This window comes from Sus scrofa, chromosome 2 (assembly GCF_054392235.1).
Source record: "Sus scrofa isolate SSC_HxYL_T2T_F1_AM1 chromosome 2, Sscrofa_HxYL_maternal_Yorkshire_Landrace_v2.0, whole genome shotgun sequence".
Lineage (NCBI taxonomy): Eukaryota > Metazoa > Chordata > Mammalia > Artiodactyla > Suidae > Sus > Sus scrofa.
Window position 1 is genome coordinate 129,866,665 of NC_139384.1, and position 24,588 is coordinate 129,891,252.

At 40.7% G+C, this 24,588-nt stretch overlaps 1 long non-coding RNA gene across 1 annotated transcript; it reads right to left on the reverse strand.

Annotated features, from left to right (window-relative positions):
* Window positions 1-246: 246 nt before the first annotated feature.
* LOC110259443 (uncharacterized) lies at window positions 247-24,173 on the reverse strand. Its single transcript, XR_014838585.1, has 8 exons — window positions 24,142-24,173; window positions 22,099-22,154; window positions 20,708-20,839; window positions 16,362-16,466; window positions 15,081-15,171; window positions 14,042-14,208; window positions 12,347-12,426; window positions 247-345 (listed from the first exon to the last, which is right to left on the reverse strand). It is a non-coding gene; the product is annotated as an uncharacterized LOC110259443 (long non-coding RNA).
* Between the last annotated feature and the right edge of the window lie 415 nt (window positions 24,174-24,588).

The following is a 24,588-nucleotide window of genomic DNA, read 5'->3' on the forward strand; positions in this document are numbered from 1 at the left end:
GGGATTGAACCTGTAACCTCATGGTTCCTAGTCAGATTCCTTTCCACTGCACCGTGATGGGAACTCCAAGGATTTCTTTATTTCCATTTTTCCTGCACACCTCTCCATAAAGCTCCCATAAATTTGCTCCTTGATTGTTCTTCCATCAGGCCTTTGCTCCTTCCTCAGTGTGTTACTTTTCTTCCTGAGGTGCTGATAGCCTCTCAGAGGGAGCAGCGAAAGCTCATGTGCTGGGTTGGGGCTCACCCAGGTAAGACGCAATCATGTCACTGCTTGTATAGAAGCTCCTTGTCCTTTTCAAGTGCTGTAGAACCTTGTGTATATTCTTTGCGTCTATAAGAAAAGCTAAAGAGAATTCAAATAAGGTCCGTAGCATCCATGAATAGATTCCTTCGTAATGTTAGCAATACTTGACAGATTGCCAGAAAGAGGTAGTGCTTTGAAAGACAGAGTTTTTCACAGCCGGGAGAATTCAAGCACATCGTAAAAATCACAACATTAGAGCCAAATAACTAGTCTTAAGCATGCATTACCAGGAGGAAGGGAGAGACAAAGGAATAAAAAAAGCCAATGTTTCCCCTCAAAAAGCTTTCCCCCAAACCCCATCCAATGACCTCCTCTTATATCTCCCTCGTGAGAACTAAGGCATATGTCCACCCCTAGCTACAATGAAGGCTGGGAGGGTGACTATTTCCCTCTGGGAACATTGCCACTACAAACAAAATCAAGGCTTTATTAGTGGGGAAGAGGAAGAAACAGGTATTGAGTAGGGAACTGTCAGTTTCTGCTCCTCTGGGACAAGTCCATTCAGTTTCCTGCGTTTCAGTTTTCTCTTCTGTAAAATGATTGGTTTTGCGCTAAATGGTCTCTAACCTCGTCCTGCTCTTAATGCTAATATCTCCAATCTAAGGATCCCTTTGCCATCTGGCAGCTCTAGCTGCTCTTCTTTTCCCTGGAAAAAGTGGCTGTTATAAAAGATCTGCTGCTAGCAAAATGGTAAGTAATCACTTACTACTCCAGAAAAAACATTCTTAACAGTTACCTGGCCTGGTGGATAAGACCAAGATGGGGTGAGGGGCAAAGTTCTTAAAATCAGCTGCTGCAGTGACAGGGAGTGGAACTGCCCATGAGAGTCCAGATCAGTGTCCGCAAGTAGGACACTGAGCATTTACTCAGATGCCTGGTGGTATTTACCACTTTATTTTTTTAATTTCTATTTATTTATTTATTTTACTAATGCATCTTGTGAATGTCTCCACAGAATGGGCACAGCACAGGGCAATCTCATGATCACAGCATCACTTTTTGCGGGGGTGGAGGGACGCATCTGCAGCATGTTGAAGTTCCTGGGCCAAGGACTAAACCGAGTCATGGCAATGACAATGCTGAAGCTTAACCTCTAGGCCACCAGGGAACTCCCTTTACCACACTTTATTTAGTCAGTGTGTAAATAGCATTATGGAGCATTAAAGACCTTTCAAAGATGACAGGCATACACAATGAAGACCATATTAACATTTCTCCTGAAATTCTCCATATGGACTTCAAAGACACAGGGTCAGTCAATATGAGCCACAATAGGAACTCAAAAAAGCCCCAATTTTTTAATAGCTTTATTGAGGTTTGATTTATGTACCATAAAAATCCACCAGTTGTACATGTACAGTTTACAATTTTTATTAAATTATGGAGTTGTGTGACCATCTCATAATCCAATTCTAAAACACTAGAATGTCTCTCCATTTATTGAAATTTTCTCTGGTTTCTTAGCTGTGCTATATAAGCTTTTAGTGTTCATATATTTTGCACTACTTTTGTTAAATGACTTGCTAACTATTTCATTATTGTGAGTGAAATTGATATCTTAATTTCATTCCTGGGTTGGTTGTACTCAGAAATGCAACTAATTATTGCATAATGAGATGTATCTTGCAAAGTTATATAATTCATTAATCTATAATTAAGAAAGTTTTGCTTTTTTCTTTCCAATCTGTAAGCCTTTAATTTATTTTTCTGGACTTATTGCTCCAGTTAGAACCTCCAGCATAATGTTGCATAAAAGTGACAAGAGATGACATTTTTGCCTTTTCCCCAAAAGTAAGAGAGAAGCATTCCATCTTTAACCATTAAGTATTGGTTTAGCTACATTCCACAAATTTTGATACATTGTGGGTTTATTTTTATTCATTTAGAAATATTTTCTGATTTCCCAGTGTGATAGGCTTTTTAGAAAAATGTTGTTTGATTTCAAAATTATTCTAAAGTTCTAAATAATTTAGATTTCCCATATTTTTCCTGTTTATTTCTAAAAATACTTTCATTTTAAAAATTATTTCAATATTTTAAAAATAAATATATTGAGGCTTTTTATGGGCTAATATTGGAGTCTGCAAACTTTCTCTTAGTGGGTGAGATATTAATTAAGCATTTTACACTTGTAGCCATACGACTTTTTTTTTTTTTTTTTTGGTCTTTTTTGCTTTTTCTAGGGCCGCTCCCATGGCATATGGAGGTTCCCAGGTTAGGGGTCTAATTGGAGCTGTAGCTGCTGGCCTATACAGAGCCACAGCAATGGGGCATCTGAGCTGTGTCTGGGACCTACACCAGAGCTCAGGGCAATACCGGATCCTTAACCTATTGAGCAAGGCCAGGGATCGAACCCGAAACCTCATGGTTCCTAGTTGGATTCATTAACCACTGCGCCACGATGGGAACTCCATAGCCGTACAACTTTTTGTACACACAGTTTATCATCTCTGATACTCATCATTTCCTCCTGTTTGTAGTCATTTCCTTTCATTCCAAATCGTTCATTAGTACCTTTGTATGACAATCTGTTAGCAATGAATTTCCTCAACAATACGTTAAAAAAAAAGTGGATTAGGCTATTTTCTGATAAACATTTATTTACAAGAGTAGGCAACTGACTAAGCATCTGAAAAGGTGCTCGACATCATTAGTCATTAGAGAAATGCAACCCCAAACCACAACTGATACCACTGCACATGTATTAGGACACATACAGTTTTTAAAAAATGGAGAGTAAGTGATGTGATGATGTGGAGAAACTGAAAGCCTCATACATAGGTAGTGGGAATATAAAATGAGGCAGTGGGAAACAATTTGCTGGTTACCTCAAAAAGTTAAACATAAAATTACCAGCATTCCCACATCTAGGTAGATACTCAAAAGAACTGAAAGCAAGAACTCAAAGAAATACTTGCTTGTACATGAGTGTTCACTGCTGCACTTTTCAAAATAACCAAAAGAAATAAACAACCCAAGTGCTGATCAACACATGACTCGATAAACAAAATGTAGTATAAATATATAATGGAATTCTATGTATTGATAATATAGAATGAGTTTCTGATATATACTACAATATGAAAGGACCTTGAAAACATTAGGCTAAATGAAACAAACTGTACACAGAGGACAAGGGTGGTATAATTACAAAAACTTATAGATAATTATGTAAAACTTATAGAAAATGTCTAGGTTAGGTAAACTCATAGGGAGAGAAAGTAGATGAGGGGTTGGAGGGACTAGGGAATGGAAATTTATTTGGTTTAATGGGTATAGAGATTATATTGTAGATGTCGAAATTTTGGGGGTATAGATAATGGTGATAGTTGCATAACATTATGAATATAAATAATGCTTCCGCATGGCACACATGAAAATGGTTTTAAAAAATTCAGTGTCTGGCCCTTGGGTTGTAGTCTACTGACTCTTTCCTAAAATATCATCTGTTTGGGGTCATAATCCATGTGTGTTTAAAAAGCATATGTATTCTAGGAGTTCCCTGGTGGCTTAGCAGTTAAGGATCTGGTGTTGTCACTACTGTGCCTTGGATCACTGCTGTGGTGTGGGTCTAATCCTTGACCTGGGGACTTCTGCAAGGCATGGATGTTGAGGGGGGTTGGGGGGGAAGCATGAGGAGATGTGGGATAAAGAGGCGGGAGTCAGACATGGCACTCACCTTCTCCCAGAAACACACACACAAAAAACCATCTACATGTAGAACGATTCACACAGAACATCTAGTGAATGCCAGCAGAAGGCCTTAAACCTCTATAAAGGGCAAGAAACCCTCCACACAACTGGGTAGAACAAAAGGCGGGTGGAGAGAGAGAGAGAGGGAAGGAATCAGGATGGGACTAGCATTCCTGAGAGGGAATTGTGAAAGAGGGAAGGAACCCACACACTGGGAAGCAACCTAACAGGTAAATCAGCCAAGATGGAGGGATCTCAAAAGCATCAGAGAAAAGTGCAGCAGCTGCACTGAAGAAGGCAAAGCAGAGAGAGAGCCACACAGACCATCAATACCACCTTCTAGGATACCACAGCCTGAGATGCTCAAAAGAGGGCTGGGCCATGAAGGTCAGTTCCAGGAAGAGGACTAGGGTCAGCTGTGTGTAGACAGCCTGAGGGGCTAGGCACCAGTGCCTCTAGAGCTGCAGACCTGAGCACCACAGTTGAGGGAATTTGGGAAGACGTTTGGGCCTGCAGGAGAAGCATGGTATCATTGTTAGGAGGGCAAGAGAAAGAGGGGGGTACCGCCATAGGAATATGTTTCTCAGCACATGTGCAGACTCTCAGAGGGTGGGGTTATGGGTGGTGAGGTGCCTCTTACATGGGTGATGGCCTCTCTTGCATGGACTATGGATGGCAGCACTCCTCTGTGGACTAAGAATGTCAGGGACTCTTCTGTGGTCTACAGGTGGCAGGGGAAAAACACTACATTCATCTCAGACTCCAGAGATGGGCATGGCCTGCCACCAGTAGGGGTATGTGAACAGGCACAACCTGCAGCCCCAGTCAACTCAGAGGTAGGCATGCAGGAGGGCAATGCAACTGAGCACCATCCATTGTTGCTCTCACTTCCTTGGGAATATATACACCCTGCTACTGCCACTGCCAAACGCTCCAGGCACCACCTATGCCTGCCTGAGGGTCACTGACACTTCCCAGGGCCCAGCAACTAGGAGCAGCCTGCACCACCTTTCTGTAGGTTCTTCCACTGTCAAGGGCCCAGCAACCAGGCATTGGCTACTAGCCCTGCCCACTAGCCCTGCCCAGTGCCTCCATCTCCCTGGAAATACATGCAGCACCCTAGCAAGGCTGTTATCCTGCACACACTGAGGAAAGAGAGAGCAAGCATCCAAACCAAAAGCACCCCTCATGCCAAAAATAAATAGTAAGCCCTCATAAAATACCCAGGAGTGCTCACACATGTACTATAGCCTTCCAAGACTATAGTACTTTCCCCCCTAAACTCTCAGAATAACAAAATATAAGCAAAAAGAAGAAGCTCAGGAACCATTCCCAATTAAAAGATCAGGACCTTTCCTCTGAAGGAGCAAACAACAAAACAGACCTCTGCAGTCTAACAGATACTGAGTTCAAAAAGGAGATAGTGAAAATACTGAAGGAATTAAGAGCCAGTATGAAGGAATTGAGAGTGGATATGAACAGTAATGCAGATTACCTTAGAAAGGAACAAGAAAATGTAAGGAGGAGCCAAGAAAAATTAGAAAATTCATTTGCAGAGACATGAGCTGAGTTAAAGCCATTGAAGAACAGAATGAATAATGCAGAGGAATGTATCAGTGACTTGGAAGATAGAATAATGGAAATCAGACAGAAAACCAATCAGGACATCAGACAGAAAACCAAATTAAAAAAAAAAACATGAAAGTGATATAAAAGATATGTGGAATAATATAAAATGGGCCAATCTAGGCATGGTAGGGATTCCAGAAGCAAAAGAAAAAGAAAAGGGGACTGAAGATATATTTTAAGAAATTATGGCTGAAAACATTCCAAATCTAAAGGAAACAGACACGGACACAGAAACTTTTTCAAGTGTACATGGAACATTCTAAAGGACTGACCACACAGTGGGGCACAAAACTAACCTCAACAAATTTAAGATTATAGAAATTATTTCAAATATCTTCTCTGACCACAATGGCATGAAAATAGAAATCAACCACAGGAAAAGAAATAAGAAAAAATTGACTACAATCAGATTAAACAACATGGTACTAAAAAACCAATGGGTCAATGAGCAAATCAAAAGGAAAATTAAAAAATACCTCCAGGGAAGTTCATAGCAATACAGGCCCCCCTCAAAAAAGAAGAAAACTCTCAAATCAAAAACTTAATCTACCACCTAAAAGAACTGGAAAAAGAAGAACAAACAAAACCTAAAGTCAGCAGAAGGAAGGAAATCATAAAGATCAGAGAGGAAATGAATAAAATAGAGATTTAAAAAACAATAGGAAAAAAAATCAATAAAACCAAGAGCTTGTTCTTTGAAAGGGTAAAAAAAAAAAAAAAAATTTTGACAAAACTTTGGCCAGACTCACCAAGAAGAAGAGGAGAGAGAGAACTCAAATAAATGAAATAAGAAATGAAAAAGGAGAAATCTCAACAGATACTGCAGGAATACAATAAACTGTAAGAGAATACTATAAGCAATTATATGCCCATGAATTTGACAACATGGAAGAAAAGGACAACTTTCTAGAGACATACAGCCCTCCAAAACTGAATCAAGAAGAAATACATCAAGTGAACAGATTGGTTACTAGAAATGAAATTGAATATGTCATAAAAACACTCCCTACAAACAAAAGGCCAGGACCAGAGGGCTTCACAGGTTAATTATATGCAACATACAAAGAAGAACTTATACCTATCCTTCTTAAACTTTTCCAAAAGGTTGAAGAAGAAAGAATAATCCCAAATATGTTTGTGAAGCCACCATCACCCTAATACCAAATCCAGACATAGATACTACCAAAAAAGAAAATTATAGGCCAATATCTTTCATAAATATAGATGCAAAAATTCTCAACAATATTTTAGCCAACCGAATCCAACAACATATAAAAAAAGATCATACACCACAACCAAGTGGGATTCATCCCAAATTCAAAAGCATGGTTCAACATACACAAATCAATCAATGTCATACACCACATTAATGAAAGAAAAGTCAAAAATCCCATGATCACCTCAATAGACGCAGAGAAAGCATTTGACAAAATCCTACATCCATTCATGATAAAAATTCTTACTATAATGAGTATAGAGGGAATATACATTAACATAATAAAAGTCATTTTTGACAAACCCACAGCCAATCTAATATTCAATGGAGCAAAGCTGAAAGCCTTCCCGATCAAATCTGGAACAAGACAAGGGTGCCCACTCTCACCACTTTTATTCAACGTAGTTTTGGAAGTCCTAGCCACAGCAATCAGACAAACGAAAGAAATAACAGGTATCCAAATTGGAAGAGAAGAGGTAAAATTGTCACTCGATGCAGTTGACTTGATACTATATATAGATAACCCTAAGGACTTCACACAAAAACTACTCAAACTGATTAACGAATTCAGCAAAGTAGCAGGATACAAGACTAACATTCAGAAATTGGTTACATTTCTATATACTGACAATGAAATATTAGAAAAGGAATATAAAAATAGCTTTTAAAATCACACCCCCCAAAATTAAATACCTAGGAATAAACCTGACCAAGAGGTGAAAGGCTTATATGCTGAGAACTATAAAACATTAATCAAGGAAATCAGAGAGGATTCAAAGAAGCAAAAAGATATTCCATGCTTCTGGATTAGAACAATTAATATTGTTAAAATGGCCATACTACCCAAAGCAATCTACAGATTCAGTATAATCCCTATGAAATTACCCATGACATTTTTCACAGAACTAGAACAAACAATCCAAAAATTTACATTGAATCATAAAAGAACCAGAATTGCCAAAGTCTAAGGAACAAAAACCAAGCAGGAGGCATAACTCTCCCAGATTTCAGACAATATTAAAAGCTCAGTAATCAAGACAGTGTAGTATGGGCACAAAAACAGACATACAGACCAATGGAACAGAATAGAGAACCCAAAAATAATCCCAGACACCTAGGGTCAATTAATCTTTGATGAAGGAGGTAAGAATATCAAATGGGAAAAATAGTCTCTCTTCAGCAAGTGGTGCTGGGAAAACTGAACAGCTGCATGTAAATCAATGAAACTAGAACACACCTCACACCATGCACAAAAATAAAGTCAAAATGGCTTAAAAATAAGACAAGACACCATCAAACTCCTAGAAGAGAACACAGGCAAAACATTCTCTGACATTAGAAGTTCCCATCTGGCGCAGCAGAAACGAATCTGACTAGGAATCATGAGGTTGTGGGTTGGATCCCTGGCCTCGCTCAGCGGGTCAAGGACCTGGCATTGCCGTGAGCTGTGGTGCAGGTCGCAGATGAGGTTCAGATCTGGCATTGCTGTAGCTGTGGTGTAGACCGGCGGCCACAGCTCCGATTAGACCCCTAGCCTGGGAACCTCCATATGTTGTGGATACCGCCCTACAAAGAAAAAAACAAAAATACATTCTCTGACATCAACCATACAAATGTTTTCTTAGGTCAATCTCCCAAAGCAATAGAAATAAAAACAAAAATAAACCAATGGGAGCTAATTAAACTTTAAAACTTTTGCACAGCAAAGGAAACCATTAAAAAAAAAAAAAAAAAAAAAAAAAAAACAACCCAACCACTACAGAATGGCAGAAAATAGTTGCAAATGATACAACTGACAAAGGCTTAATCTCCAAAATATACAAACAACTCATACAACTCAACATCGAAGAAACCAACAACCCAACTGAAAAATGGGCAGAAGATCTAAATAGACATTTCTCCAAAGAAGACATACAGATGGCCAACAGGCACATGAAAAGATGCTCAACATCACTAATTATCAGAGAAATGCAAATACAAACTACAAGGAAGTACCACTTCACACCAGTCAGAATGGCCATCACTAGGAAGTCTACAAATAAGAAATGTTGGAGAGGATGTGAAGAAAAGAGAACCCTCCAACAATGTTGGTGGGAATGCAAATACAACCACTATGGAAAACAGTATGGAGGTACCTCAGAAAACTAAATATATAACTACCATATGATCCAGCAATCCCACTCCAAGGCATATATCCAGACAAAACTTTCACTGATGAAGATACATGTACCCCTATGTTCACTGCAGCACTAGTCACAACAGCCAAGACATGGGACAACCCAAATGTCCATCGACAGATGAATGGATTAAAAAGATGTGGTACATATACACAATGGAATACTACTCAGTCATAAGAAAGAACAAAGTAATGCCACTTGCAGCAATGTGGATGGAACTAGAGACTCTTATACTAAGTGAAGTCAGAAAGACAAATACCATATAATATCACATATCTGGAATCTAATATATGGCGCAAATGAACCCATCTACAAAACAGAAACGAACTCCTGGACATGGAGACAGACTTGTGGCTGCCAAGCAGGAGGAGAGGGAGTGGGAGGGACTGGCAGTTTGAGGGTAGTAGATGCAAACTATTGCATTTGAAGTGGATAAGCAATGAGATCCTGCTGTATAGCACAGGAGCTATATCTAGTCACTTGTGATGGAACATGATGGAGGATAATGTGAGGAAAAGCATGCATATATGTGTATGATTGGGTCACTTTGCTGTACTGCAGGAATTGACAGAACATTGTAAATCAAGTATAATAAATTAAAAAAGAAAAAAAACCATGTGTATTCCGCTACTGGGAGGAGTGTTCCATGAATCAGGTAAACCTGGTTTTCTATCTTAGATCTTTTCTTCTTCCGTTACTCCTTTACTATATTCCTTTGTATTAAATATTTTTGGTGAGCCTATTTCATTCTTCTGTTGATTTTTAATAAAATTTCCATCTCTTAATAGTTATTCTAGGAATTACAAATATTACCTGATCACAATATACTTTAGGTTAATAGTGACTTAATACGAGTAAAATGGTGCAACTTAATAATATAGCCCCAACCCTCCTCCTCCACTGTCATACATATTATATATATCCAGCACCTATGTATGTTATAAACTCAAGAATACATTCTTAAAATGATTGCTTTACGAAATCTAAGAAGAGTGTTCAAATCCCACTTTCTTTGAGGTGAAGAGAATATTGCTATCTTCTAAAAGTTCCCTTGCTTCAGAAGTTTATCACATACGATCTTTGGCTCAAACTGTTCTGGGATGGTTTAAGGACAGAGGATCAATTCTTGTCTCTGATTTTTCCCACATTGGAAAGTTGGAACTGCATGCACATATTCTAAATTCATCCTCAGTCACAGATGGTGCTGTTATTTCTCTAGCAAGCGAGACCTGGCCCAGGAGGAAGCCTAAGATGGCTCAACAAGGCTCTCTTAGGAGCCCATGGCCCCCTAAGATACATTGCTGAGCACATGGACCTGAATGTCTGCGTCCCATGTCCCTTCATCCCAACAACATTCATTCATTCATTAAATATGACTGACCACCTCCTGTGTGCCTGGCAGTGTGCTGGCAGTGCAGATTCAGCAGTGAACAAAATACACAAGGTTCTTAAAATATAAATGTCCTTTTAATACCATGCTGTGTTTTGAAAGCTTAAATTTTGTATTAGACTTTCTGATACTGAGGTAATATGATCTTGGTAGAGAGGGCAGAACCTTTTTTTCCTGCAAGGCACACTGTGAAATGATACACCACTTCTTTCCTAGGAAATGAGATATGCAAAGAGATCATCGGTTTGTTTGTCATTAGATATGGTAGAACTATACTGGGTAACCAGGCTTCTCTTAACAGAGGTCCTGACCACGTGACCTGCCCCATTCTCAACCTGTTCACCTGGGGCCTAATTCCTTGGGGAATGACACCTACTGTAGGTACGGGTAAGCTAGGGTTAAGAGAGAAAACTGCCTCTGATCAATACAGCTGCAGCATCATCATAAATAATTTAACCACACACTCCGTTTTTAGTTTCTTTGATCTGCTTCTCTCATCATGCCTGATTGTGTTACTGCCACAAATGTTTGCTCTTTGGGAGGCTGAGGATGTTTCGGCAGGACCTCAGTCATTTGCTGGGGACAAAGATCCACCTCATATTATTCCTCCTGCCTCAACATCAATGGCTTTTTTTTTTTTTTAACCATCCTGAAGCATCTCGAGCACATTGTAGCTCTGAGATGTTAGACGCTAGAGATAAAGGAAGTTCCTTATTAGTGCTGGTAATAAGATAAATGGGTTAGCTCTAAGGATCATCTTTCTCTAGTTCCTTACTTATTTTGGAAAGTCATTTTGTGAATGTTGGGGGAGGGAGGATATGAGGAGGAAGGAGAAGGGATAATTTTCAGGATCTCAGATTTGGATCTGGTACTGGTTTTGGTGGCAGTGAGTAGGGAGAAGGGGGTGTTTGTAAGAGAAAGTAATTAGTGTAAGATCATTCAAATAGCAGAGTTGATTGCCTCTGGCAAAACTGATAAAATATAGCTATTGTTCTATTTTGCCACCAAGACATATTTTAAAAATCTTCTTCTTGGGCCAGTGTTCCTCAACAAAGAGCCCAGATCATATCTCCATTAATTTGAAGTTAAAAATATTAAAAACATCAATATAGGCCACTGATGTATTGGTTAAGTATTTGCTAGGGTTTTGAGCATTGCTGTTCTATTACAGAGGAGTGAAATAATCTGGAAAGAAGTTTGAAGAGTAGGAAAAAATGCTAAGAAATGGAATTTATAAGCATCACACTATAAAAATAATGCTGACTTTGAGTGGCAGAGGACAAGATTTTGCCCAAGAGGTAGGCACATTTTCACCTACAAACTGGTCAGCCAAGGAAGAGGGGAGCTATGGTGTATTTTTTTTTTTTTGCTTTTTTTTTTTTTTTTTTAGGGCTGTACCCAAGGCACATGAAGGTTCCCAGGCTAGGGGTCTAATCCGAGTTACAGCTGCCAGCCTACACCACAGCCACAGCAACACCAGATCTGAGCCGCATCTTCGACCTACACCACAGTTCACAGCAACACTGGATCCTTAACCCACTGAGCAAGGCCAGGGAGCCACCCTCAACCTCATGGTTCCTAGTGGGATTTGTTTTTGCTGCGCCATGATGGAAACTCGATGTTCAGTTTTTTTTGAAAAGCACCTTTTTCTGAGTAAGATTGGGCACAATGGGAAACATGCTGAGAACTGTATCTATTAATCTGTTTGCTGCTTTTGTGCGACTGCCATCTTGACTCCCTTCCCACAGAACACTTTCCTCTAGAGTCTGGCTACTCGTGCTGCCTCCCTTCTTCTTATTGCCTCTGCTTTACCCCATCTGCTTATTCAAATTTATAATCGAAGTGCAGGGATCTGTATCTTTTGTGGTGTGAAATAGACAAATTCTCTTTTAAGGACTCAAACTGTTTTTGCGGCCCCTTTCTTAAAGCCCACACCTGGTGACAGGTCTTCAACTGCGTCTGGAAGCGCCCAGGAGCTCCAAGGTTCTTCCCACAGCTACTTGTGGCCACGTACTCTGGCAAAGGAAAGTGAGGAATTCCATAGTATGACTGGCTTGGCCGGTGTCATAGGGTAATCAGAATTAGGAACAAACTGAGTATAAATCACAGTACCCCAGCCATAGCCTTAGGCTCTAACTCTGCACTCATAGCTGTTTACTGAGACATGCACAACTGTGAATTCTATCAGGGGAAACATTATGATGACATTTTTCCATTGTAGCCAATTCTCCTATGATCTTCTTTCTAATGCATTTCTGGAATATAGCTACAATATTCATAAGTATTTCCTTAGAGACACAGCAATAGAGCTACATTAATATAAATAAAAAGAATATTTTCTACAAAAATGTCTATTCTAGAGTAACATCAGGTTGCTAGTATTGCACAGAAGCATTTCGGAATATACTGTTTAATCTTAAAAAGGAAAATTGTTGGTATCTATTTTCTAGTATCCTTAGATGTAAAGATTCATGATACAGGCTTGGTTGTGTGTAATGTATACTTAGTTGAACTACTTTATATCTCATGATTCCAGGAGAAATTTTGTTTCTTTTTTCAATATAGCAAATTTTGTTTACCTGTATTAAAAAAAATACTTTCTCTTTGACTGTACTCACTGAGTAATAAATGCTAAATAATTTGTTACATATTACCCCATTACTTTATTAACCATAAACAAAAATGACTATCACATATAAAGTTTCCAACACCCATTAAGCCCAAAAATACACAGCCAATGAATGAATGAATGAGTATATTTACTTTAAACTGGAATAAATGAGGTCAAAAGAAAGATTTTAACCATAATCATATATAACTCAAGAAATTCTCTGAAAATACGATTCAAATATTATTTTCCTTTCTTTCCTTGAAAGGCAAATAAAAACTTTAAGAATTTCAGTCTTTGCAAGGGAAATCTAAGAGTAATGAGACTAATGTCTTGTAGATTAAAAAGCTTCAGATTAAAATTTCAGAATAAAAATAAGGAAGAAGAGTTCCCATTGTGCTCAGTGGATAAATGACCCAACATTGTCTCTGGGAGGATGGAGGGTCCATCCCTGGCCTTGCTCAGTGGGTTAAGGATATGGCATTGCTGCAGCTTAGGTAATAAACATCACTCAGATCCAGTGTTGCCATGGCTTGTGGCGGAGGCTGCAGCTACAGCTGCAGCTCCTATTCGACTCCTGGCCCAGGAACTTCCACATGCTGCAGGTGCCACCATAAAAAGAAACAAAAAGAAAAAAAGGAAGAAAATTCTTTCATGGAAATATCACTTCTTTCTTTTACTTTTAATTGCAAGAGTCTAAAATCACCATTTAAATCTATAAAGTTACAAAATCTCATCAGTTATAACTCAAAATTGCAGAGTAAAAAAAAAAAAGCTGGAAATCTCAGTACAGTTCTAACTTTTAAAAATTGGTATACACCACTGCAAGTGGGAAATAAAAACAATAATACAGCTTCATCTTCACCTGCCAGCAAAACCAGAGTTCTAGTTGGCGCATGAGTCCAAAATTTATTTTCTCTTCCTTCTTCGTTACAGAAGCTTGAGAGATATGCCCAACTTAAAAAAACAAAACAAAACAAACAAACCAAAAAACCCCAAACAAATCACATTTCACCACCTACTTTGCAGCGAGGGGTAGCTAGTGAGATGTCATCAGAAGCTGTTAGGCAGCGCTTCGAGAAAAGCCCTCTGCCAACTCCACATCTTCTACTTAAAACGAATCTGATGCCTGGCACTCCAGTCCCCACCTTGGACTCCTGAGAAGCTGAGAAGTCATGTGCTAAGATGACTGGAGAAGAAAAAGGGACGAGCCCAAGTCTTTAGGAATCGTGAGCCTTCCATTCTGGCTTTGGACTACCCACCTCCCACCTTCCTTTCCTCAAGAGAAAATCAGACCCTAAATTATTTAAGCCACATGTTTGAGTTTTCAGTTATAGGCTAGCAAACTTTGTCCCAAAGGATAGAGCTGCATTAAAGCTATTTGACCTTTAGCTATTCATTTAATTTCTCTGTATCTCAGTTTACTCATCTATAGAGATAGCCACAATAATAGTACTGGCTCAGAGTTGTTACAAGGATTAAATGAATCAATACATGGAAAGAGCTTAGAATCAGAACCAGAGCAGACTGAGCACTCAATGAATCCTGGCCATTACTATCATTTGCTTGCACCATCCATAATATCATACCTGGAGTATATACGGGAAAGGAGAGGACGGGAAATCATTGCATTCGTTTCTTTCTTCCTCTCCCTCTTTTTTTTTTTTTTTTTTCCTTTTTGCTTTTTAGGGCTGCACCTGTGGCATATGGCGGTTCTCAGGCTAGGGGTTGAATCAGAGCTGCAGCTGCTGGCCTAAACCATAGCCACAGCAATGTGGGATCTGAGCTTTGTCTTTGACCTATATTGCAGCTCATGGCAATGCCAGATCCTTAATCCACTGAGCCAGGCTAGGGATTGAACCTTCATCCTCATGGATACTAGTGGGGTTTGTTACCACTAAGCCACGACATGAACTCCTGTATTAGTTTCTTGCCACATTCTTGAGAGATAGAGACCTGGGCAAAGAGCTTAATAGAACCCAGATGATGCATACTTCTCAATTAACATCACTTTACAGATTACCAAGCACTTTCAGATAAGTGAGTTCCTCTAAGCCTTACCAGAGTCTGAGATGAGGACAGATATTGAAGCTTGTATGTGTTTGTTTGCAGGTCATTAGCTGACTAGCTCAGTGGCCAGAGTCCAAGTTCCCTGTTTCAGTAAAGGCCAGTTGGTTGGGTTCAATTAATGGCCCTAGACAGTGCAGCAAGTTTACACATGTTAGTGAAGAACCTAAGGGAGCATAACTCAAGCCACGCTGGAGAAACTGTATGCTGTCTCCACCTGCCAGCAGGTGCCTGTGGGTTTTCTGTTTGTTTTTTTGTTTTGTTTTGTTTTTGTTGGTTTTTTTTTTTTTTTTTTTTTTTGAGATCTTTTTCGGAAATCTGACTTGTTCTTTCTTTCTTTCTTTTTTTCCTGGTTTATTTAGAAGGCATCTGAGCCTTAGGGTTTTAGCTCTAGACTGCCTCCCAGATTAGCTCCACCCTAATCTTAATAATGATGGTAATAGCTGATATGGCCTGAGGCACTCACTCTGAGTCAGCACCATTGCAAGGGCTTATTCTTATCATCCTGTCTGATCCCCAGGAATCTTTACAAGGCAGGTACTCTCTTACCCACCCTTCAGAGAAGGTTGCCCTGAGCCACAGTGGAGTGACTTGCCCGTAGTGGCCAAAAAGGCAGTGGCAGAGCCAGGGGACAGCCCATGCTCTTATCCAGTGCCAGGTATCTGTCTTAGATTCACAGACTCTCAACTTCCTGCCTTTACTCTCCAAGCTTCAGCCCCTATGGAGGGAGGGTGTGGGTGTAATTCTCTATCCAGGTGCCTCTGATTGTGGCCATATTTTTATCACCTGTTATTCCATAGTCCACTCCTTCTTTACTCCCAAAGGATGATAAAATCCATCAGGCAGGGCCTCTCCCAGGTGAGATACAGAACTATACTGTTTTTTTCTGGGCTGGGGGCTTGTTGCTTTTGGTTGGTCCTTCATGAGAGCTCATTGTCAAAAGCCCATGAGACTCTCTGGGCTGTGGCTCCAAGGCCACTTCTCCAGGGAGATTTTTTTCTGAAGAGTCCATTCCTGCTAGTGAGAGCCAATCAAGGAGAATGATTTCCTCTAACACATGCTAGAATAAAGTCTATTTCCTTGATCCTAACAAGCGCTATCAAAGTACCGCTTTGAGGGAGAGACAGGGGGAGATTGGAAGGAATTGATGCAGAATTTGTAAAAGGTAAAAAAGTCTAAAAAATCACATCTGTGATCTCCCCCCAACCCAAAACCCAAGTCTAATACTGAGAAAACACCAGACAAATCCCAACTGAAGAACATTCTACAAAATACCTGACCATTATTCTTCAGGTCTGCCAAAGCTATGAAGAAAAGTCTGAAAAGCTGTCACAGCTGAGACCTGACAAATACATGTAATGTGGCATCTGTGATGGAATCCTGGAATAGAAAAAGGACCCCAGGCAAAGCCTTCAGAAATCTGAATAAAAATAATAATAACAATAATAATAATGCATTAGTATTGGTCAATTGTAGCTGCTAATATAAGAGGTTAATGATATGGGAACCTGGGTGCAGAATGTTTGGGAACTGTCTGTACTATCTTTGCAATTTTTCTGGAAATCTACAACTTCTAAAATAAAAGGTTTCTTTTAAAAAAAGAAGCAAACATGGGCAACGTCATCAAGTCCTATCGTATTTATGACCTTCTGTGGGGCTGGCTGACATGCTGTCCCCTCATCTACAGAAACCCTGAACTAAACACCCTGCCTCTCCTCTGAAGAGCTTTGGGCACTCTCATAAAGAGAGGCAACTCAGTTATTATTTGTATGGATCAACGTGGCACATTTTATGATCCCTGTGTTATACCCCATATATGAGATATGGCACAGGCAGTGGTGTGCTAAAGGTCACCAGAACGGGGGCAGAGCTGGGCGCGGAGCCCTGACTGTTTACTTTTCCTGGTACCACTGCAGGCTGGGCAGGGAAACTGGCTTAAATGAAATCCATTGCATTAAATTCAACTACGACTACTGTAAGCACTGGGAATTCTTAAAATGAATGAGATTCAGTCCCCGCCTCAAGGGCTGGCGTGGTGTAGTTAGGAAGAGACAAATACATCAATAGCTATTTTAATACATCAATAGCAAGAAGGTAAGTGCCATGGCAGACATGCGAAGGGCGTTGAGGGAGCTGGCAGGAAAGGCTCCCCTAGACAGGAGGTGGCTATTTAGCCCTAGAAAAAAAAATCTCAGCCTGAAGTTCAGTTGCGCCTTGGTTAGAGAAAATGTCTTTCTTGGCTCCTTAAGGGCCCCACTGCATCTGATTTCTTGCAACCCCAAAGAAGAGTCAATTGGCGGCAGGAGTGGGACTGCAGCCATGAAGCCCCTTTTCTAGCAGGGCATAAATCTTATATGCAGTGGCCCAGACCTTGTGAGAACCTGACAGGGCTTTGATACACAAGAATAGCAAAAGAACAAAGAAAAAAAAAAAAAGCAAAAATGTTATGATCCAAGTAACTTGGCTACTCTTGTGTCTCTGAGGCATACATGGGGAAGGGCGATCCGTGCAGGCTTTTCTGGACTGTGAAATATGTTGGGACTCTTAAGAAAGCTTGACAGCCCTGAATGTCACATATTGATGTTTTTAGTGACTGAGGAGCTTGTTGGGACTACATAGATTAATGCTCTTTTCTGATACCCTTTGATAGTGGGGCGTAGGCATTTCTTGAGGTTGTGACCCCCTCCCAGGGCCCCTTTCCTTCCTCTGAGAGGGTGAAGGAGCCGTGGTAGCTCTGGGCCTCTAGGCCATGGTTTGAGGCACTGTAAAAAGCCCATTTTGCCAATGGGGAGATTTTTTTCTCTTGCTTTTTAATAGTCTCTGAATTAAAGAAGCAGTTTCCTAAACTGAGGGTTCCAAAGCAACCATCTCTGCTTAAGTTTTCCTCCATATATTTTTGAAATTATTTCCTCCTTTTCTAAGGTTTCTGAGGATGCGAGCAGCCAGCTGTTGGGTCCTCATCTCTCTGCTCGGAGTCTTCTTGGTCACCACAGCCCCGCCTCTTGTGTCCTAGAAGTCTCTGCTCGCAAAGACAGATGCTCAGGTCATGACCTGAAAGAGTTAACATCCCTCCCTTCATACTCATTTTCCTAAACTCAGAAGAGGAAAGACACTCTATTTGCTTGGCTTTTTTTCAGCAGCTGGCATGGTCTCACAGGCTGCAATTCTTTGGTAAATTACACCAATAATTGTCGAAGCATCAGGGGGAAATTGGTCTTTTATAAATTCTTCCTCTTATGAGTCTTCCTAACAAGGTAGAATGGACTTAGCCATTTAAAGACTGAAAAAGTGGTGCGTGGAAAAGGCTGGTTGAGGATACATGTAGAGATAAGTTTACAATGCTCTTGAGGAAGAAAAAAGGTACAATGTGAGAATGTAGTTTTTAAAGTGGATGCAGACCAGCTAGGGATCTGTGTATTTTAAGTATTTGTAAGGAAAAGACAGTGATCAGTATTTAGTCTTACATTTTTTAAAAGGTGATTTAGTAGATGGTAGTCATATCAGAGGTTTTCGGTCTATAACTTATTTTGATATGATTGAATTTCTCTTTGCCATAACTTTATTACAGTTTAAATATATTAAATCTTGCTAAGATAGAGCATAATCTTACATCTGGCCTGAAGGTTAAGAAATGGGTTTACATGCCATCCTGCATTTTGTGAAAGGGGCCACAAATCAGAGGCATACAAACAGAATTACTTTGAAATGATTTAGAAATAGTATCTACACTATGGTTGTGGGAGGAAATCGCTTTCTGGCAGAAACGGCAAGATTCCGTGATTGATTTATCCAATAAGCATGACTTTCATTCTGACCACGTGCTGTGTGACAACCTGAAAACTCAAAGATGAATAAACCAAAGCTGCTGACACCAAGAGCTCACAGTCTGCTTGAGATGCTGGATAGCAAACAGGTAATTACTGCCCTATGTGGGAAGGTCTATAACAGAGGCACATAATCAGAACTAGAGAGCACCAGGGCGGCAGGAAGACTCTATGACGGGCCCGCATCTTGCTCTGCCTAATTCAGCTGGGGCAGGTGACACTTGACTTTTAAGTTGACAGAAGAAGGATAAGAGTTGAGAATTAAAGGCAATGGGCATTTTAGGCTGAGAGGCAACCAGTGCAACGGAAAGAACAGAGAGAGCACAGTGCCTTCAGATATATGGATACTTCACTGCGGGTGGGTTGGGGAGAGGCAAGGGACCAAAGCGGAGGCTGGACAGAGGCAGGACTTAGCTCTCCAGGGCCTTATGCAGCACACTAAGGAGGTCCAGGTCACCTTCTGGACAACATTTCACAAATTTTAGTGTTCACACAACTCACTAGGAAGCTTGTTAAAACAGATGCCGATTCAATAGGTCTGAGAGTCAGCTTTTCTAACAAGCTCCTGGGGATGCTCCTGCTGCAATAACGTGGTCTGCAGGCTGCAGGTAGGTAGCTGATAATCAGCAGTTCTAGCACTTGGAATGGATGACCTGCATGCTAAGATGTGATACTTTCATCTCTTTGAGAGGAAGGGTTTAGGGGTGAGACCTGGGCCAACATCCAGGATGTTGGATTCTGCCCATAGGCTGCCTCCTGATCTTACTGTGGGTGCCCTGTGAACAGTATTTTCTGTGGCTTCTATGATGTGAGGAAGGTAGAGAAGCAAAGCCAGTGGGAACAAGCAGGTCTGCACTGTAAGAACCACCATCTGGTTTTCTCCTGAGAAACCACAGTGTTGCAACAAGTAGCTCCACTTATTCAAAGCGGCTGATGTGGGTTATTGGTGTGGCTCAGAACCTGACCTCCTCAAGCATTAAGTGTTAGGAGACTGAAAGCTTGGTTCCAATTCACCTCTGCAGGGGACTCAGTTTAACCTGCCTGGGGTAGTGTCTGTCACAGCCCAGCTCTACCAAGCTCACAGGAGTGGTGGAATTGAAAAATAAGAATCTTGGAGTTCCTGTAGTGGCGCACCGGAAACGAATCTGACTAGGAACCATAAGGTGGCGGGTTCAATCCCTGGCCTCGCTCAATGGGTTAAGGATCCAGCGTTGCCATGAGCTGTGGTGTAGGTTGCAGATGCGGCTCGGATCCCGAGTTGCTATGGCTCTGGTGTAGGCTGGCGGCTACAGCTCCAATTTGACCCCTAGCCTGGGAACCTCCATATGCCGCAGGTGCAGCCCTAAAAGGACAAAAAGACAAAAAAAAAAAAGAAAAAAAAGGAAAAGAAAAATAAGAATCTTGTATTATAACCTTCTTATTATTGTCTAACTCTTTTGATGGGTTTGAGGTGTTGTAAGTATCTCTACTCCTTTCTCAATAGAAAAGATGATTAAACCAGGCATTTTTCCTAATCACTGGTAGTAGAAATCTGGAATAGGAAAATGCCAGGCTGTGTCAAAGAAATGAAAACTTGAATTTGTGCCGAGTCGATTGGTGCTGGGACCCACCATCGTGTAGAAGTATGTGAGAGTAAACCTTCACACGTATGTGTTTGCATCTGCAGGTCCATTTCTAGAACAGAAGGGCTCATGCTTTGCCTCTGCAGAAGACTGCAGAATGGGGGTCGGTGTGAGAGGGAGAGCCCAACAATATCCCATTTATCCTGTAGAAGACTTTTCTGATATGATTGCTTACCTTTTAAAAAAATCAGAAAGACAGAAGTCTCGGTGGTTGAAAAGCGTGAAGGTCCTTGCAGCACTGGTTTGGGCAGTAACCATCACTTTCCTCCTGGGGCATTGAGTCTTGAAGCTCTTTTTGTTCTGGGTGCTTAAGGGGAGAAGATGAAAGTCATCAGGTCTCCTGAAGCTAAATTACCCAGAGCCTGGGCAAATTATTAAGGAAATCAAGCTGTAGAATAAATGCCCCATAAGTCAGAATTTTTTTACAATTGTATCTGCAGTTGACAATTTCTACCTTCTCTTCAGACAACAGCGAAACGTAATTGAAATAAGATGTAAGATTACAAAATAAAACATAATGCTGGAAGGAAAGACATCTTTCTTTCTCTTTCTTTTCTCTTTCTTTCTTTCTTTCTTTCTTTCTTTCTTTCTTTCTTTCTTTCTTTCTTTCTTTCTTTCTTTTTCTTTCCTTTCTTTCTTTCTTTCCTTTCTTTCTTTCTAAGGCTGTACCAGTGGCCTATGGAAATTCCCAGGCTAGGGGTCCAGTCGGAGCTGCAGCTGCCAGCCACAGCCACAGCAACTCAATCTGAGCTGCATTTGCAACCTACACCATAGCTCATGGCAACACTGGATTCCCCGACATACTGAGTGAGGCCAGGGATCGAACCAATGTCCTCATGGAGACTAGTCGGTTTCATTACCACTGAGCCATGATGGAAACTCCAAGACATTTCCTTTTAACACAGGCAAACATCTTCTTTGATGCCCCTCCTTCCACCTTCTCTCCACCCCCTCCCCCCAAACATACTCTCACAAAACTCTGGGGAAAAGCACATTCCAGGTAGATGCTATAGTGACTATTAACATTTAATGGATAGCTTCCATTATGGTATTATATATTTATAAGCAGAGAAGGCTGGTGTCTTCCATAAATATTAAACATTCAACAGTTATAACCCAGGTTGCAATCTCCTCTGACTTAAGTAAAATCTCATTTTAGTGAACCAGAGTGAGCTTTCTGAACTCATTTAGACACTGAAGTAATGCCTAGCAATGCCTGTGATAGAAGTGAAAGCCGAAATAATTTGATATGGAGCTCTGCGCTCTGCAATCTCCTCTCCTCTTACGAGGTAGGGCAGTGTTTGAAAAAAACTTAAAAGCAATGCTTCCTGAAACTCATTTGTCCCCTTACATATTAATGGGCCGTCTACTTAGAAATTCTTCCTGAATTTTTGGGTTTCAACTATGAGGGATATAGAGATAAAATATAAATGTTTCAATATCATAACTAACACTGAGCCAACCCCCACTTCCTCAGTGTTTACAATAAAAACATCTTGTCCAATGTGAAACAGCCTCACCTAGGTAGGTCTGACATAGAAAATCAAGAGTTGCTGGGATCCTTACCTTGTTTTTCTCTTTTCCAAATCTGCAGATTTCTTGCTACAGATGAACTTTGAGGCCTGGTGGGTCAGGGCAGAGGGAGGTGTGTATATATCTGATAAATGCCTCCTAAAGACCCTGCTCCTAACTACTACTTAAGAGGCATATATTAGCCTGAAATCACCTGAAGATCACCTACTCTTCATGAAAGAAGGGGTATATATATATATATATATATATATATATATATATATAATTTTTTTTTTTTGGTAGGGCCGAACCTGTGGCATATGGGCGTTCCCAGGCTAGGGGTCAAATCAGAGCTGCAGCTGCTGGCCTACGCCATAGCCACAGCAAAGCAAGATCCAAGCCACACCCATGACCTACACTGCAGCTCATGGCAACGCTGGATCCTTAACCCACTGAGCAAGGCCAAGGATTGAACCAGCAACCTCATGTATACCAATCAGCTTTCTTACCACTGAGCCATGAAGGGAACTCCAGAAGGGACATTTTGAGTTATTTAATATAATGATTCCTAAACCTGGCTTCTCATCATAATTACCTGCGGCGCTTAAAACAAAAAGATTTCTGTCTCTACCACAGACTTCTAAATAAAAAGCTTTGGAGGTGAGTCTCACTACAGTCTTTTTAAAGTGTAGCTCTGAATTTGTCAGTCTAAATTCTGAATGTGTCTCTAAAATGTGAGAAAAAAAAACTGTATAACACAAACCATGGTCATAACAAAATTAAAAATAATTATTTTAAAATCACCTGATAGCTAGTTCACAATCATATTTCCCTAGTCTTCTCAAAAATGTCCTTTAAAAGTTTGTTCACATTAGGACCCAACCCAATTAGGTCCATGTGTTGTTATGTCTCCCCATTTCTTTTAATCTAGAACAGTCTACCATATCCCTCTCCCTCCATCTTTTTATGTCATGGGCTTGTTCAGAAACCAGATTTGCCTTTATGATGGGCTCCCTCTGACGCGGCTAATACCTTCCTCAGCTTCCTCGTGGTGCCACCTTACTTTCCCCCTTTGAAATGGAGAAGGACCCTATGGACTTCCCCGCCACGCCCTCCGTCTGCCTTTTGTCTGCAGAAAAATTTTAGCCAAAGAGTAAGTTAAGCAGAGAAGTGAGAAAATGCAGAAGCCAAGGAAAACTGTCAACAAGACCAAATAAGTAGTAATAGTTTAGTCATTAAACAAAGTTGAGGACCTTTAGTTCCTTCTCAAGAGCTATAGATAATTTTCTGAGCCATATCCTTTGAGCTGTTTTATAGGATACAAAACTCCCACCAGGTGGAAGAAGTTAATTACACGATGACCAGACTGCAGCCATGACATAAACTGCCACGATTCCAAGAACTGACCTCAAGGAAATGGGAACAAACTGACCCTGGAACCGAAGAGTAACTGTAATTAAAACAATCAAGATAATGCTGATCAGACCACTGCACAACCATTTTCAGGATGACTGTCAGAGCTGACTGCTGTTTTGCATGTAGCCCCCTCCTTCTGCTGAAGCTGAAACTTCCCTTTAAAAGCTCCTGCCCACTGATTGTCAGTGGGAGGAATTGGCTTTTGGACACCCCCAGTTCTTGCCCGCATCCAAAATAAATCAAACTTTCCTTTCCACCAACCTTGCCTCTTTATTGGCTTTAGAGCAATGAGCAGCAGACCCCACTTTGGTTAATAATTTCCCAGGTGAGGTCAGAAATTTGGTCCAGGAGTTCCCGTCGTGGCAAAGTGGTTAACGAATCCGACTAGGAACCATGAGGTTGTGGGTTCGGTCCCTGCCCTTGCTCAGGGGGTTAAGGATCCGGCATTGCTGTGAGCTGTGGTGTAGGTTGCAGACTCGGATCGGATCCCGCGTTGCTGTGGCTCTGGCGTAGGCCGGTGGCTACAGCTCCGATTCCACCCCTAGCCTGGGAACCTCCATAAGCCGCGGGAGCGGCCCAAGAAATAGCAAAAAAAAAAAAAAAAAAAAAAAAAAAAAAGAAATTTGGTCCAGCAGAACGATTAGATTCAGTCCTAGGATACTTCATAGCTAGTACTGTTACCTCACGTGGTACAGGAGGCCACACCATCTGATTGTTCTACTCTTCTTCCAGACTGCAGGATTGCTCAGTGGATTCAGGTGCTAGCAACCAGAGCTTGCCATTTTAAAATTCCCCGTCAGCCTTGCTCCTAATGATTTTAGTATCCACTGGTGAAGCTTTTTGCCTAAAATCTGTGAGCATTTCTAAAATAATTCTTTTCTATCCTCATCCTTCTTTCTACATTTAAACTGAGACTTTTTTTTTTTTTTTCCTAGAAAAGGGAACTTTCCCTTATCAACTAGGGTGATTTGTTTCCTCTGAAAGTGCAACTAAAAAAACAGGCAATATGCATGCTAGCTTTTTAGGGAAATGGGTTAATGCTCTAAAATAATTATTTTCCTGTTTGACAGCTCCCTGTCCACCCGGAATGCCATCTCAAAGTGGGTCTAGCTGCTGCCAGCCTGTACT